Consider the following 14,321-nt stretch of genomic DNA (forward strand, 5'->3'; position numbering starts at 1 on the left):
AAAAAAAGCATTGAGTACATTAGCTTTCTCCACATCCTCTGTCACTAGGTTGCCTCCCTCATTCAGTAAGGGGCCCACACATTCCTTGGCTTTCTTCTTGTTGCCAACATACCTGAAGAAACCCTTCTTGTTACTCTTGACATCTCTGGCTAGCTGCAGCTCCAGGTGCGATTTGGCCCTCCTGATAACATTCCTACATGCCCGAGCAATATTTTTATACTCTTCCCTGGTCATATGTCCAACCTTCCACTTCTTGTAAGCTTCTTTTTTATGTTTAAGATCCGCTAGGATTTCACCATTAAGCCAAGCTGGTCGCCTGCCATATTTACTATTCTTTCGACTCATCGGGGTGGTTTGTCCCTGTAACCTCAACAGGGATTCCTTGAAATACAGCCAGCTCTCCTGGACTCCTTTCCCCTTCAAGTTAGTCCCCCAGGGGATCCTGGCCATCCGTTCCCTGAGGGAGTCGAAGTCTGCTTTCCTGAAGTCCAGGGTCCGTATCCTGCTGCTTACCTTTCTTCCCTGCGTCAGGATCCTGAACTCAACCAACTCATGGTCACTGCCTCCCAGATTCCCATCCACTTTTGCTTCCCCCACTAATTCTACCCGATTTGTGAGCAGCAGGTCAAGAAAAGCGCCCCCCCCTAGTTGGCTCCTCTAGCACTTGCGCCAGGAAATTGTCCCCTACGCTTTCCAAAAACTTCCTGGATTGTCTATGCACCGCTGTATTGCTCTCCCAGCAGATATCAGGAAAATTAAAGTCACCCATGAGAATCAGGGCATGCGATCTAGTAGCTTCCGTGAGCTGCCGGAAGAAAGCCTCATCCACCTCATCCCCCTGGTCCGGTGGTCTATAGCAGACTCCCACCACTACATCACTCTTGTTGCACACACTTCTAAACTTAATCCAGAGACACTCAGGTTTTTCTGCAGTTTCGTACCGGAGCTCTGAGCAGTCATACTGCTCCCTTACATACAGTGCTACTCCCCCACCTTTTCTGCCCTGCCTGTCCTTCCTGAACAGTTTATAACCATCCATGACAGTACTCCAGTCATGTGAGTTATCCCACCAAGTCTCTGTTATTCTGCCCTGCCTGTCCTTCCTGAACAGTTTATAACCATCCATGACAGTACTCCACTCATGTGAGTTATCCCACCAAGTCTCTGTTATTCCGATCACGTCATAGTTCCTTGACATCACCAGGACCTCCAGTTCTCCCTGCTTGTTTCCAAGGCTTTGTGCATTTGTATATAAGCACTTGAGATAACCTGTTGATCGCCCCTCATTCCCAGTATGAGGCAGGAGCCCTCCCCTCACAGACATTCCTGCCTGTGCTTCCTCCCGGTATCCTGCTTTCCCACTTACCTCAGGGCTTTGGTCTCCTTTCCCCGGTGAACCTAGTTTAAAGCCCTCCTCACTAGGTTAGCCAGCCTGCTGGGAAAGATGCTCTTCCCTCTCTTCGTAAGATGGAGCCCGTCTCTGCCCAGCACTCCTCCTTCATGGAACACCATCCCATGGTCAAAGAAACCAAAGCTTTCTCTCCGACACCACCTGCGTAGCCATTTGTTGACTTCCACGATTCGACGCTCCCTACCTAGGCCTTTTCCTTCCACGGGGAGGATGGATGAGAACACCACTTGCGCCTCCAACTCCTTTATCCTTCTTCCTAGAGCCACATAGTCCGCAGTGATCCGCTCAAGGTCATTCTTGGCAGTATCATTGGTGCCCACGTGGAGAAGCAGGAAGGGGTAGCGATCCGAGGGCTTGATGAGTCTCGGCAGTCTCTCCGTCACATCGCGAATCTTAGCCCCTGGCAAGCAGCAGACTTCTCGGTTTTCCCGGTCAGGGCGGCAGATAGATGACTCAGTCCCCCGGAGGAGAGAGTCCCCGACCACCACCACCCGCCTTCTCCTCTTGGGAGTGGTGGTCGTGGAACCCCCAACCTCAGGACAGCGCATCTCATGCCTTCCAACCAGCGGAGTCTCCTTCTGCTTTCTCGCCCCAGACATATCATCTGGTCCACTCTCTGCAACGATACCTGTGGAGAGAACATGAAAGCGGTTAGTTACCTGTGTCTGTGTTACTGGAACCCGGACATTCCGCTTACCTGTTCTGGAGGTCACATGTTGCCAAGCCTTGTAGTTGGAAGGCTTTTTCCTGATCTCTAACATGAATTTCCCTTGGTGCAAGTTAAACCAGTTGCTTCTTGCCCTACCTTCAGTGGACATGGAGAACTGTTGAGCACAGTCCACTTTATAACAGCCATTAACATATTTGAAGACTGTTACCAGGTCCTCCTCCCCAGCTTTACAAGCACCCAGTTCTTGCACCCTTTTTGTTCTCTGTTTGGAGAATCTTCCTCCCAAAGGGGTGGTGTTACAGGGCCCATCCCCCCTGTTCAGAGTGATGTTCCTCCTTATATTCTACTGTCTTAATCTCTGAAGCATCCAGTGGGAAATTGACGGAATCAGTAATGTACCATTGACCAGCCTGAGCATTAAATTAGAGCCTCTTTATCATGTCCAACAAATGAAATCCAGTTGACAATGTAAAAAGGTCCTGGCTTTCTGTCCTGCCTAATTGTGTTGAATTACAATTACATTCTGAAGGGAGAGCCTAAGAGGGGTCAGTGTAGCTTTAGATGGAATAGAAATTTGTAAATGACAAAAGAGGCGAGGGAAGCAGCAGACACGTAGCAGTTAAGGCACTAACAGAAATACACCACACTTTTGTATTATTCAGAGCTGAGTGCTCCGTGCATTAAATTTCTGAGTGTACGTATGCACACTGCTCTTGGTTGTGTTAGTGTTTGGGGGTAATCTGAGTTGAGGAAGCAGCCCCTGGACCAGGAAGTACGCCAGTGGGTGTCACATGGCACTATTAGCCCATCATACAGCAAATGCTTTTGGCAGGGGGTGATCGTTAACATGATGATGTAGCTGTTCTTTCTTGCCTCTGATTTCTGTGGTCCTGTGGTGGTCAGAGCTGTCTGTTGCTGTCTCAGTAAAACCTATGGCAGAGAACACAGTCACTCATGTATCTATTTGTTTTCATGTCTTAGATAAGTGGCTCCTCCCCCCCTTCTTTCTGTCATCCAGAGTTGCACTTGCTCTGCCTTTCTAGTGTGCCTTGGTTGTATGTAGAAGAGATACAACTGATTATGCACCGATTCTCAGAGTCTGCAGAAGGGATAGGCTGACAATCAATCTGAAAAAGAGAAAGATCATGTATTAACCTGTGCCAGGGAAACCCTACACAAAACTGAAAATCGCCATTAGCAACACACAGCTGAGTGCAGTTATAGGCTTCTGCTGTCTTGTCAGTGTATTGTCAAATGATGATACTACAGACAAGGCGCTGACAAGTAGTATCAACAAAGCCAGTTTATTGCTTGGCAGACTATCAGACTGAGTTGGCAGCAACATGGTATTAAGCTTCAAACCAATCTAAAAGTCTATACGTTGTGCTGTTCAACTTACATGGGTGTGAGACCTGGACCTGGGACAGGCATCACATTAAGCTTCTAGATAAATTCAATTTACTACATCTGCGTGCCATGTTCTGCATCAAATAACAGGATAAAGTTACCACTAACGAGGTTCTGGAGCTTAGTTACGTCCCAGGGATCAAAGCCGTGCTCATCGCACCCCCATGACTTTGGGCTGGCCATGTGTTGAGGATGGCCAACACCTGAATGCCAAAGCAGTTGCTGCATGGGGAACTGAAAGTGGGCAACCGCATGTGCGGTGGCTAGAAGAAACACTTTAAGGACACACTGAAGCATCCCTTGAAATGGTGCAACATTGGAGTTGGCAGCTGGGAGTTGTCAGCAACAGATTGACCATGCTGGCGAGCAGTAGTCAACAGTGGGGTTCCCCAGTTGGAGATTAATCACTGTATGGCTCTTGAGGCACAGAGGCTGAATCGTAAACAGTGGCGGACTCAGCAGGCACAGATTATAATCTCTTCTTCGGCATCGAGCTACCTATGCACTTCCTGCAGAAACGACTGCCACTCACCCGTTGGCTTTTTTAGCCTCATCCATACTCACAAGACCTAATACAATCGTCAGGGTCATCTTTGGGCATGCAGGACAACAACATGTGTGCCTTATTGTTGTATTTACGTACCCCAAGTAAAAATACTGCAAAAGTATCAGTACTGAAAAATAGATTCCAGTAAGATATTGATGATATGAGACTGTACCACAGTACCAGACTCAAGGCTGGCAATACAGCTTTTATATTATCATTGTAGGTAGGGCTGGAACATTTAAATGTCCATCTGCCGTTGTTTCCCCCTAGGTGGAGTTTTGATCCCCTGACCAAGCTGACAGTCCAACCTGATTCCAAGTGATCTTATCCCTGGCATGGACTAGAATCCTCCTAGTGTGATATGCTTGACTCTGTGCTGAAGCCGAGGCTGGTAGGAATAACCTGGTTGGAATGCTGCTTCTGATCATGTCTATGCAGATGCTGTGGTGGAAGTGAAGATGCCCTTCTTTCTTCTCTTCCCTTAGAGCTGTGGCATTGCACAGTCTGCTAGCCTTGGCCTGTAACTCCTATTATGGGCACTCCTGCTATCTCCCTGCCCACTGCATCTGTCTCAGTCATCGATAACGTGCTGACCTGAGAGTGGCTAGGCACTGCCATATTGATGGTTGAGGACAAAAGGTGGTTATGTCTTACCAAGCCATTGATGGGGCTCTTTTGGCAGTAGGGTAAATTCTCCTCTGAGTTATGTGAACCCTTTAACATCCCAAGGTAGACTGATGAAATGGGTGTCTGGCTACGATGGTGATGGGGGTGCCTTGATCTCAAACTGGAAGAGGTAATTGTTTGTGGAAATAGCGTAACCACTACTCACACCTCCAGTCCCACCCCAGAAATATAGGTCCCGAGTGTGGGAAGCTGAGCGCACTGAGCCAGAAAGTATCTGGAATAGTCCCATGCTTGTTGGAGAGGGCATGATACCATGAGCTAACCTGGAGGAATTCTCAACCTTGTGGACAGTGAACTTACCTGGAACAATCTGTTTTAGAGACTCCAACAGCAGTGTGAAAGAAAATTTGGTCAGCATAGCAGGGTCATGGAGGTGCCAGAGAGGGCCTGTATACCAGCCAGCTGCTGGGGCATGAAAGTGAAATGAGGGGAGGAATGTAAGGGTAGGAGGCAGGGATTTCCCTACACCCCCCCATGGGGGTGTTTACCCCCCACCCCGAATTTCCCCAACACTCCTCCCCCCCAGTTTTGTGAACTAGTTACATGCAGTGTTGCCAATTTAGTGATTGTTTGGAAATTTTGAATTGAAACTGAAACATTAATACACACTTTAAAAGCATATAATGTGTATCATAAAATACGTGTATCTGAAAAAGTGTAATAGATTTGAAAAGTATGAACATCGACTAGCTTCCTTATACAGCTGTTGTTTTTTATGACCATGTCAGTGCATTCATTTCGGTGATGTTGGCCAACCTAATACTTTCAAATTATGATTTGTTAACAAAGTCTAAATGAGCTCTCCCTGACAGCTAGTGATGAGCTGGGGGTTGGGGGGAAAGGCTTCAGGACCAGATTGTATTTACACTCACGCCTAACCTACCTAGGTATCCACCAAATAGAGCTGTGTTGCCCAAGTAATAGATTTTGGCTGGGGTTGGGTTACAAATCATTTGAATGCGGGGGGGTGGGTAAAGAAATGTTGTTGTTCCTATTGTATGAGTAAAGGGCAGTAGAATTGTACTTAGCCTGTGCTGATTGAGGGCATCAAGAGAGAGGGTGGGGGCAGGTGTTTTGCTTGCTGGTCTGCCTGATCACAAGTACAATTTGACCTGTCCCTCTCCACTGTTTAAAGACAGAACTGATTAGGCGCCATAGATAGTCTTTTGTTGTGTTAAGTGATCACTACAGCTGAAATCACTGATAATCAGGTCTAAGTTCTTAGACCTGCTGTGGGACAGTGTTTCTGTGGAAGAGACGGCCCAGCCTGCACTAGCAGCGAGGTTCCCCCGCTGAGAGCTCAGCTGAAATCACTTGAGAGCTGGGTAGAACCTCAAGAGACCAGGTCGCAGAGGTCACAGTTGCAGGTGGCAGCAGAAGGTGACTGTGCAGGCCATTGGCAACAGAGCAATGGAGTGAACGGTGGCACAACAAAAAACAGTGGCCAGAGCGAACAGTGAGCAGCTGGAGGAACGAGCAAGGTGCCTTCTTGCCCCCCACCTGGGAGGTGAACTCATATGAAAGCACCTCTGAACTCTGAGTTTCCACTGACCAAGGACAACACCGGTGAGTGTTAATGAGGCTGTTAAGAATGCTGGAGACACAGCATAGTTCATGCAAACAAACATGGCTGTGGCATCATACTTTCTATAGTGACAAAGTTCCTGCTCTACCTTGGTGGGTTTTGCACTTATTGGCGGATTTGCTCGCCTTGGAGCTTCACGGTAGCCCGCAGCTTGGTCATTTTTCTGAACCCACAGTCCAGGTCGACTCCTCCTGTGTCTGACCAGGAGTTGGGAGGATTTGGGGGGAACCCGGGCCCCCCTCTACTCCAGGTTCCAGCCCAGGGTCCTGTGGAATGCAGCTGTCTAGAGTGCCTCCTGGAACAGCTGTGTGACAGCTACAACTCCCTGGGCGACTTTCCCCTGGCCTCCTCCCAACACCTTCTTTATCCTCACCACAGGACCTTCCTCCTGGTGTCTGATAATGCTTGTACACCTCAGTCCTCCAACAGTCCGCGTTCTCACTCTCAGCTCCTAGTGCCTCTTGCTTCCAGCTCCTCACACACACACCACAAACTGAAGTGAGCTCCTATTTAAAACCCAGGTGCCCTGATTAGCCTGCCTTAATTGATTCTAGCAGCTTCTTGATTGGCTGCAGGTGTTCTAATCAGCCTGTCTTAATTGTCGTCCAGAAGGTTCCTGATTGTTCTGGAACCTTCCCTGTTACCTTACCCAGGGAAAAGGGACCTACTTAGCCTGGGGCTAATATATCTGCCTTCTATTACTCTTTTGTAGCCATCTGGCCCGACCCTGTCACGCTATTTAGGCAAGAGATACCACACACTACAAACTGGAGGCCAATGTTAAGTGCATTGTCACTTGTTCATCCTGAATTTGAACACTGATTTCAAACAAGACCAGCAAATGCTCACTATCTTTCTGCAAGAAACTCAACTGACTGGCTAGATGTATGTGGTGCAACAGTGAAAAACTCAACAGTTGAAAAAGTGAAGAACTCTCTCACCACATTCAAAAAATTTGCATACATGGCTGATGAATGCACCAATGCAAATGGTCATCAAGTATTAAGTCATTGTGTACGTTATCTTGATGTCAGTTGTAGGCCAGTACATGCATTTCTAGATGTTCAAGTTATAGAAGACTGATTGGCTGCATCTGTGACAACCCACATCTTAGAAGAGTTAAATGCTTGTCAGTTGGACCCCTGACAGATGGCTGCTTGTGCATTTGATGGAGCTGCAAACTTCTCTGGAAGACATGGTGGAGCCCAAGCTTTGCTCAGAGAAAAATGTAAGCCTAGTCTCTCCTATACACACTACAGAGGCCGTCTACTCCAACTAGCATTAGTACGAGCTGCAGACTCTTCAAAAGACATTAAAAAAGCTATAAATTTAATGTATTCATTATATTCTTTTTTCAGCAAGATTCCAGAAGACTGAATATCTTGGAAAATATAGAAGATACACTGGGACTGCAGTTCAAATTAGTCCAACCTGGGAAAATCCTCTGGCTTTCTCATGAGTGATCCTTGGCTGTTGCCTTAAAATTACTCCAGCCATTATTACTGGCTCTGGAAAGTATCTACCAAGCTGGGATGGATCTAAGTAGTGAGGCTGGTGGATTACTTTTGCTACTATGTTCAGAGAAGACTATTGCCATTCTCTCTCTTGTAAGTCTACTGTTGAAACCACTTGGGTCATTAAACAATGCCATCCAGGCATCTGCTACAACAGTAGTAGATCTTTGTCCAGCAATAGAAGCTACATTTGGATCAATCAGGGAGCTATCTATTGAAAAAGTACTGGAAGAAGGAAAGACTTCAGTCCGGAAGTTGATTAATGAAGGCATTTATATTGAATCCTTAAGCGAAGAGGACAAGAAGTGTTTGTTAAGACAACTGAAAAAGTACACAGACTTGATTCTTAAAAATCTACAACAGCGACTTCTAGATTCTACTCAACGTCTACATAGCTTTTACAGATCCCTGTCTTTTGGGGGGAGGGATAGCTCAGTGGTTTGAGCATTGGCCTGCTAAACCCAGGGTTGTGAGTTCAATCCTTGAGGGGGCCATTTGGGATCTGGGGCAAAAATTGGGGATTGGTCCTGCTTTGAGCAGGGGGTTGGACTAGATGACCTCCTGAGGTCCCTTCCAACCCTGATATTCTATGATTCTGTAAAACACCGACAGTTGAGTGGAGTGAGGCACTACCAGCAATGGGGCTGCCATGTGCTCAGGACAGAATAGAGAATTTGAACCCAGAGTGGAATATCATACGACGAATGAATGAAGATTTGACTTCAACTTCCTTTTTATCATCACTAGTGGCTCGACCCGATCTTTATGCTCTGTTTCCTGGGCTGAAAGAAGTAGGAATTCATCTCTTGCTACTCCCAGTCACAACAGCTACACTTGAGTGTTCTTTTTCATCACTGAGTAGAATTTGTGTTTTGAAAGAAGTCTCCTTCTGCCTGATCATGTGAATGAACTAATGAGCATATCAATTCAAGGAATGGAAGTACCGGACACACGAGAAGCCACCAAAGATGAATGCATTGCATTCAAGAAGTTCATTAACAGAGTTGTGCAAAATTATAACAAGAAACCAAGAAGGATGTAGATGTTGTGCTCCATAGAAGGCTTGAGTAGCCAATTTTAATTTGCGTGGTGATTTTAAAATCTAATAAAATGGTCATGAAACATTTTTCAGTTTTTTACTATGGTGCCATACAGCCCACCTTCACCCTCATGGTCTCACCCCTTTTTCCCCCTCCACCCCCCCATAAATTTGAACACCACCACCTAATTTCAATTCTTGAGGAAAACACTGGTAGGAGGTGTAAATAGTTTCTGAACAAGTGATTCATAGCTGGAGATTGAGTGTCTTGAAGTTAAGTGCCATGAGCCAGCATGTGCCCTGACTCTTGCTCCCACAGTGCTAATGATGTCTGCTGGAGTTGCAGAGGGTGAAAGGGTAGGCATAGTCTGGCCAATTGCATGCAGTGGTGGTGTTCTGTTCTTGGGGATCAGTGTTACAACTTGGCCCTGCGCCCCAGTGTATGGTCACTACTCCGTTGGATCCCACATGCTTCCAAGCCACCTGGGTCTGGGCAGTCTAGTCACTTCATCTAACTCTGGGACCCTAGGCTCAAACTGTGTTTGTGGCTGGTAGAGCCAGGGAGCTAACACTCATCAGGCACAGGCAAGCCTTCCTCACAGTCAGGGCAGGTGGTAGCGAGGTGCCTTATAACCCTGGGTAGCCCTTGGAAACGTCATATCTGGGTTCAAGTCCCTGCTTTGCCACAGACTTCCTGGGAGACCTTGGGCAAGACACTTAGCCTCTTTGTGCCCCAGTTCTTCAACTGTAACATGGGGATAATAGCACTGCCCTGCCTCAAAGGGGTCTTGTGAGGACAAATACATTCAAGACTGTGAGGTGCTCAGATGATCCTGTTATGGGGGCCAGATAAGTACCTGTGGTAGGCAGTGGAAATTCAAATAGATTTTTAAAATTCCTTTCTTCAGTAATCGAAGGTGTTGTTATTGACACAGGTAAAAATCGCTATATTTTACATCTTACATATCGCTATATTTTACATCTTACATTTTACATATCTTGGCAGTGTGTCTGTGTGTGCCCCAGAGGCAACTTACGTGTGAGGAGGGTTGCTATATTTCTGCCAGGTATGGCTCTTGTGGCAAGTCAGGAGAATTCCAGTAGAACACACCAGGTAATATTCTAGACGGCAGCCTTGTTGAACATGGTCTGACTAATCAAGGAGGAAGCTGTGTCCCCCTTGTGTGACTTCTCTATTAGTATTGTGTTTCTGTGAGTCTGAATGGCATTTTCATTTATAAGGGAGGGGATAAAGGAAAGCTGCCCACTTCCTGTGGGTCAAGCACATAACTCAGCAGGAGAACTGCTCATAAAACTGCATCATCATTACCAAGCCCTTGAGGATTTTTGCACCAGTGACTTCAGTGTGGCCTGATCTCTGAAATGCATCAGCTACTTTTGTTTTTCTGAATGCAGTGACAATTCCTCTACCAACAGAGATTGATATCCTGTCTCCTCCAGTGACTGGAGGCTTCAGGTGAAGCCCAGACCCATAATACTCCTCTGCTAACTGGGTGAATATACCTTGGGTTCCGAACATGGATGATTTCTTTCTGGCCCTCAGCTGGTGAGCCACGTAGACCCTGAAGCATGAGGATTGACCCTCTTTCTCGTTGCCGTCCCAGCATGTGTCACTGCGGATAGGCGCAGATTCTCCGCCGGTGTAAGTTCATCATAGCTCTGTTGTCGTCAATAGAGCTGGTCTGCTGTAATCCAGCAGAGGATTCAGTCTGCTGTTCTTAAAGTGTTTTGTCCTTTTTGTGACTTTCAGTAAGATGCCTCCATTGCATCCTGCCCTAACAAGTTCTTTGAGCCTGACTTTTCAGAGCTGATGGGCATCCACAGCCCTTACTATTGTCAGCTGGGATTGTGGGTGCTCAGCACTTTTGAAAATCAGACCTGTCCCTTTCAAAAAATGTATTTACTTCTATCTTATTAGGGTCCCAGGGTGATCTCTCCTTTCAAGGACTCTGTATAACTCACTCTGCTTGGGAATTACCAACATCCTGTATTTCATTAATTAAACTGCACTTGCGATTTCTACCCTCTTGGCCGCCCCCCGCCCCTTCCCTTTCATGTCTGACCCTCTTACTAGGCTGAGCTCTTAAGGCTTCTGTCGTATAATATACTAGCTCTTATCCTATTCTCATCACTGTCTATGTGGGCATCTTCCAGTTGCACATTAAGCAATGTGACTAACATCTGTTGTGGGTGGCTCGTTCTCTCTCTCATCTTTTCATGAAGGGGAGAGTTGTGTGTGCAGGGGTGTGTTTTGTTTGGGTTAGTTGGGTTTTCATTTTAAATGTATCTGCTCTCGTGTGTTAGAGAAGGCAGGTTGGTGAAGCGTGCCTTGGAGAAGAAGGTGGGGACGTTTGTCTGGGCCTGTTTTCTCGTGAGTTTGTTCCATAGTCTTGAACCAGTCCCTGAGAAAGTTCTGTCTCCTGCACAGATGAGCTTTACCCTTATGTTGGAAGGTTCCATTGTCTGAGGAACAAAGTTTTTGCCTGTGGTTTTTACCCTGGAGCGTCAGGTAATCTTTTAGGTATGCTGGGCCCACTCCATTGGTCCATTTTGAAGCTAAAGGACTGAGACCATGACTCACTGTTCTATGGCAAGCCAGTTTAGTGAGCGCAGGACAGGTATGGTGTACTCATGGCATCCAGTGTTGCTGAGCAGACATGCTGCAGTGTTCTGTACTAGTTGGAGTTTCCTGAGGGCTGATAACCACATGCCTAGGTTTGTAGCATTGCTGGAGTCCAGATGGGAGGTGACAAAAGTGCGTATACGTGAGGCCAGGTCATCCTTTCCCAGGAGGAGGTGAAGTTTCCTAGCCAATGGGAGATGATAGAAAGCATGATTAGCAGATGTTGCTTTGAGAATGTCTAGTATCGGTGAAGGATTACAGGAGAACTCAGAAGTTATGGCCTGAATGGACCATTTGTGGATGTGTATCTTCAACCGAAGGAGACTACACAGTGGCCGCAAACTGTTCAAAATGCTTTCCTTTGCCCACCAGTATCCCTTCTGTCTTGGTTGGTTTCATCCTCAACAAGCTGTTTTTCATCATCTATGAGCTTATCTCATCCAACTGGGCCATGCTGGGGGTACTGGGGTTATGTGTAGTGAGAAATAAACTGTGTGTCCCCTGCACATTCCTGGCAGCTGTGTCTATCTTGTCTGACTAGTTCTCCGACTGGCTGCATGTAGATGTGGAATAGGACCGGAGAAGGATTGTGGTGTGGGTGCCGTTTCCCATCTTTACTCCTTAGGTATGTCCCGCCAGGAAGGACTCAAACCATGTTAGCACATTCCCATGTTACCCCTGCTACCACTGTAAGGCAAAACAGCAGTGTCTGGTGGACAACAGTGTTGACTGCAGCACATAGCTCCAGGGAGATGAGAATAGATGTCTGCCAGGATGAGGCCTCGGCTGTGCCAATCACGAATAGCATCGGTTACTCATGACTAGGGCCCTACCAAATTTGTGGCCATGAAAAATGTGTCAGGAACCATGAAATCTGGTCTTTCGTGTGCTTTTACCCGATACTATCCAGATTTCATGGGGAAGACCAGCGTTTCTCAAATTGGGGGTCCCGACCCAAAAGGGAGTTGTGTGTGGGAGGTCCACACAATGTTATTTTAGGGGGGTCATGGTATTGCCACCTTTACTTCTGTGCTGACTTCAGAGCTGGGCAGCCAGAGAGTGACGGCTGCTGACTGAGGGCCCAGCTCTGCAGTCAGCCGTGCAGAAGTAAGGGTGGCGACACCATACCAGGCTGTCCTAACTTCTGCGCTGGTGCTAGCAGGAAGCTGTCTTCAGAGTGAGTGTGTGTGTGTGTGTGTGTGTGTGTGTGTTTGTGAGTTTATATAAATATAAGCTAGTGTGGTATTGATTACTGTAAAATTTAAAATGGAAAGAGCATTGGACTTGGGGAGGTTGTTCAGTATATGGACCAGAATCACCAAAGATGTTGCAAATCACTAAACTTTGGATTTGAATAAGTAAAGGACATTGCTATTCATTATTAATCAAACATGGGAATTGGGATAGTTATCACGTAAAGACTTTTCATTTCTGATAACAGATTGATGGCTAACGGGCAAAGGCATTTATTAGTATTTTCCAATTAAATCCATGAAAAATAGTTCTTACAGCTATTGCAAGGGACCGTGGCATGTTAAGGACCCTCTGTTTACTGATGCAAAAGGCCATCTATTGTAGTCCATTTGCTTGAGGATAAAAGTGTTGGCAGCATGTAGCCGCAGCACGCTATTGGATCTCTCAGAAACTGGTCAGTACCTGGCTGATACGAGACCACAGGAGAATCTGGTGGGAGACCTTCCGAGTGGTTGATTAGATAGTGCCTTTCCTTCTTTATCAGCACCCCACCAGCATTAGTAGTTTTGTGCTTCTGAAGGTTCCATTGTTTGGATGAGAGAGAACTGAAGTCCTGGTAAGGTGCCAAAAAACCTTGGCCAGTGCTTATAGTGGGAATCATCTGGGGCATGATCCAATGGGACTATTCACATGCTTAAAGCTACACATGTTCTGAAGTGCTGCACCAGGGTCACCATGGTCGGTACCTGGCAGGATTGAGGCCCTAAAGAAACCAGGCCCTTCCTTAAAAGCGATTGGTGGAAGTCGAGAAATCACTTGAGTTTTGTCCCTCACCCCTCAATACATAAATACACCTGGTAATCTGGAAGATTTCTAAATCCCTTAACTCCTTCATTTGTTTCCTTATCTTTAAAATGAGGATAACCCTCATTATCTCAGAGAAGTTCTGATTAATGTGTGTAACGTGTGATGTGAGCGATAAGTGTTGCTTGGTTTTGTGCTCAGTCGTGATCTGCAGCCCAAAGTACATGAGATGTTCCTGGAATCCAGAAGTCAAAGACATAGAGCAGCTGTGAAAGTATCTGTGTCTGAAAGCAGGGAACGTGGCATATTTCCCTCCACCCCAACACCACTCAGCAATCTCTGTCTTTCGTTCCAGATTGCACAGGATTCTTGTCTGACGGGGAGAACAGAATACAAGCAACTCTACAGGACCGTGTTTCCAATATAAGGTAAGGGGGAAAGGTCTTGTCTATGGTTGGCGAGGTTGGTGTGAGTTGGGAGGTGGTGGAAATCTTGGACACTGGTTGCACAGTCACGAACATCTTGCACATTTGGCCATAAAGGATGGGTTGGTTTTGGTTCTTCATCATGCATATTTAGAGGCACAGCACTCTCTCTTTGGCTCAGGGTTTGCACAATGGGGCTGTGGTCTGTTGAAATATTAGGCTCCGAAACAAGGTCTGTCCAGGTAGACGTTCTGTTCCCTGCAAGGCTCCCCACAGGCTCCAGGTAATGTTATTTTGAAGATGTTAAGCTGTGTCTAAACTAAGTGGCATTTCAAATCATGTTAGTTAACGTTATGAAAAAAACACCAGTTTACTCAGTCTGACCAGACTCTCA

The 14,321-nt window shown here is 46.6% G+C and overlaps 1 protein-coding gene across 12 annotated transcripts in view; it reads left to right on the forward strand.

Annotated features, from left to right (window-relative positions):
- Positions 1 to 14,321, forward strand: part of TSNARE1 (t-SNARE domain containing 1) — a 695,747-nt gene that overhangs the window by 56,260 nt on the left and 625,166 nt on the right. For all 12 annotated transcript variants that reach the window (XM_073329996.1, XM_073329995.1, XM_073329988.1 and 9 more), the window contains exon 2: positions 13,858 to 13,930. The gene's annotated coding sequence lies outside the window, so the exon portion shown is untranslated. The remainder of the gene's footprint in view (positions 1 to 13,857; positions 13,931 to 14,321) is intronic.

Source organism: Lepidochelys kempii, chromosome 2 (assembly GCF_965140265.1).
Source record: "Lepidochelys kempii isolate rLepKem1 chromosome 2, rLepKem1.hap2, whole genome shotgun sequence".
In the NCBI taxonomy this organism is placed as follows: domain Eukaryota; kingdom Metazoa; phylum Chordata; order Testudines; family Cheloniidae; genus Lepidochelys; species Lepidochelys kempii.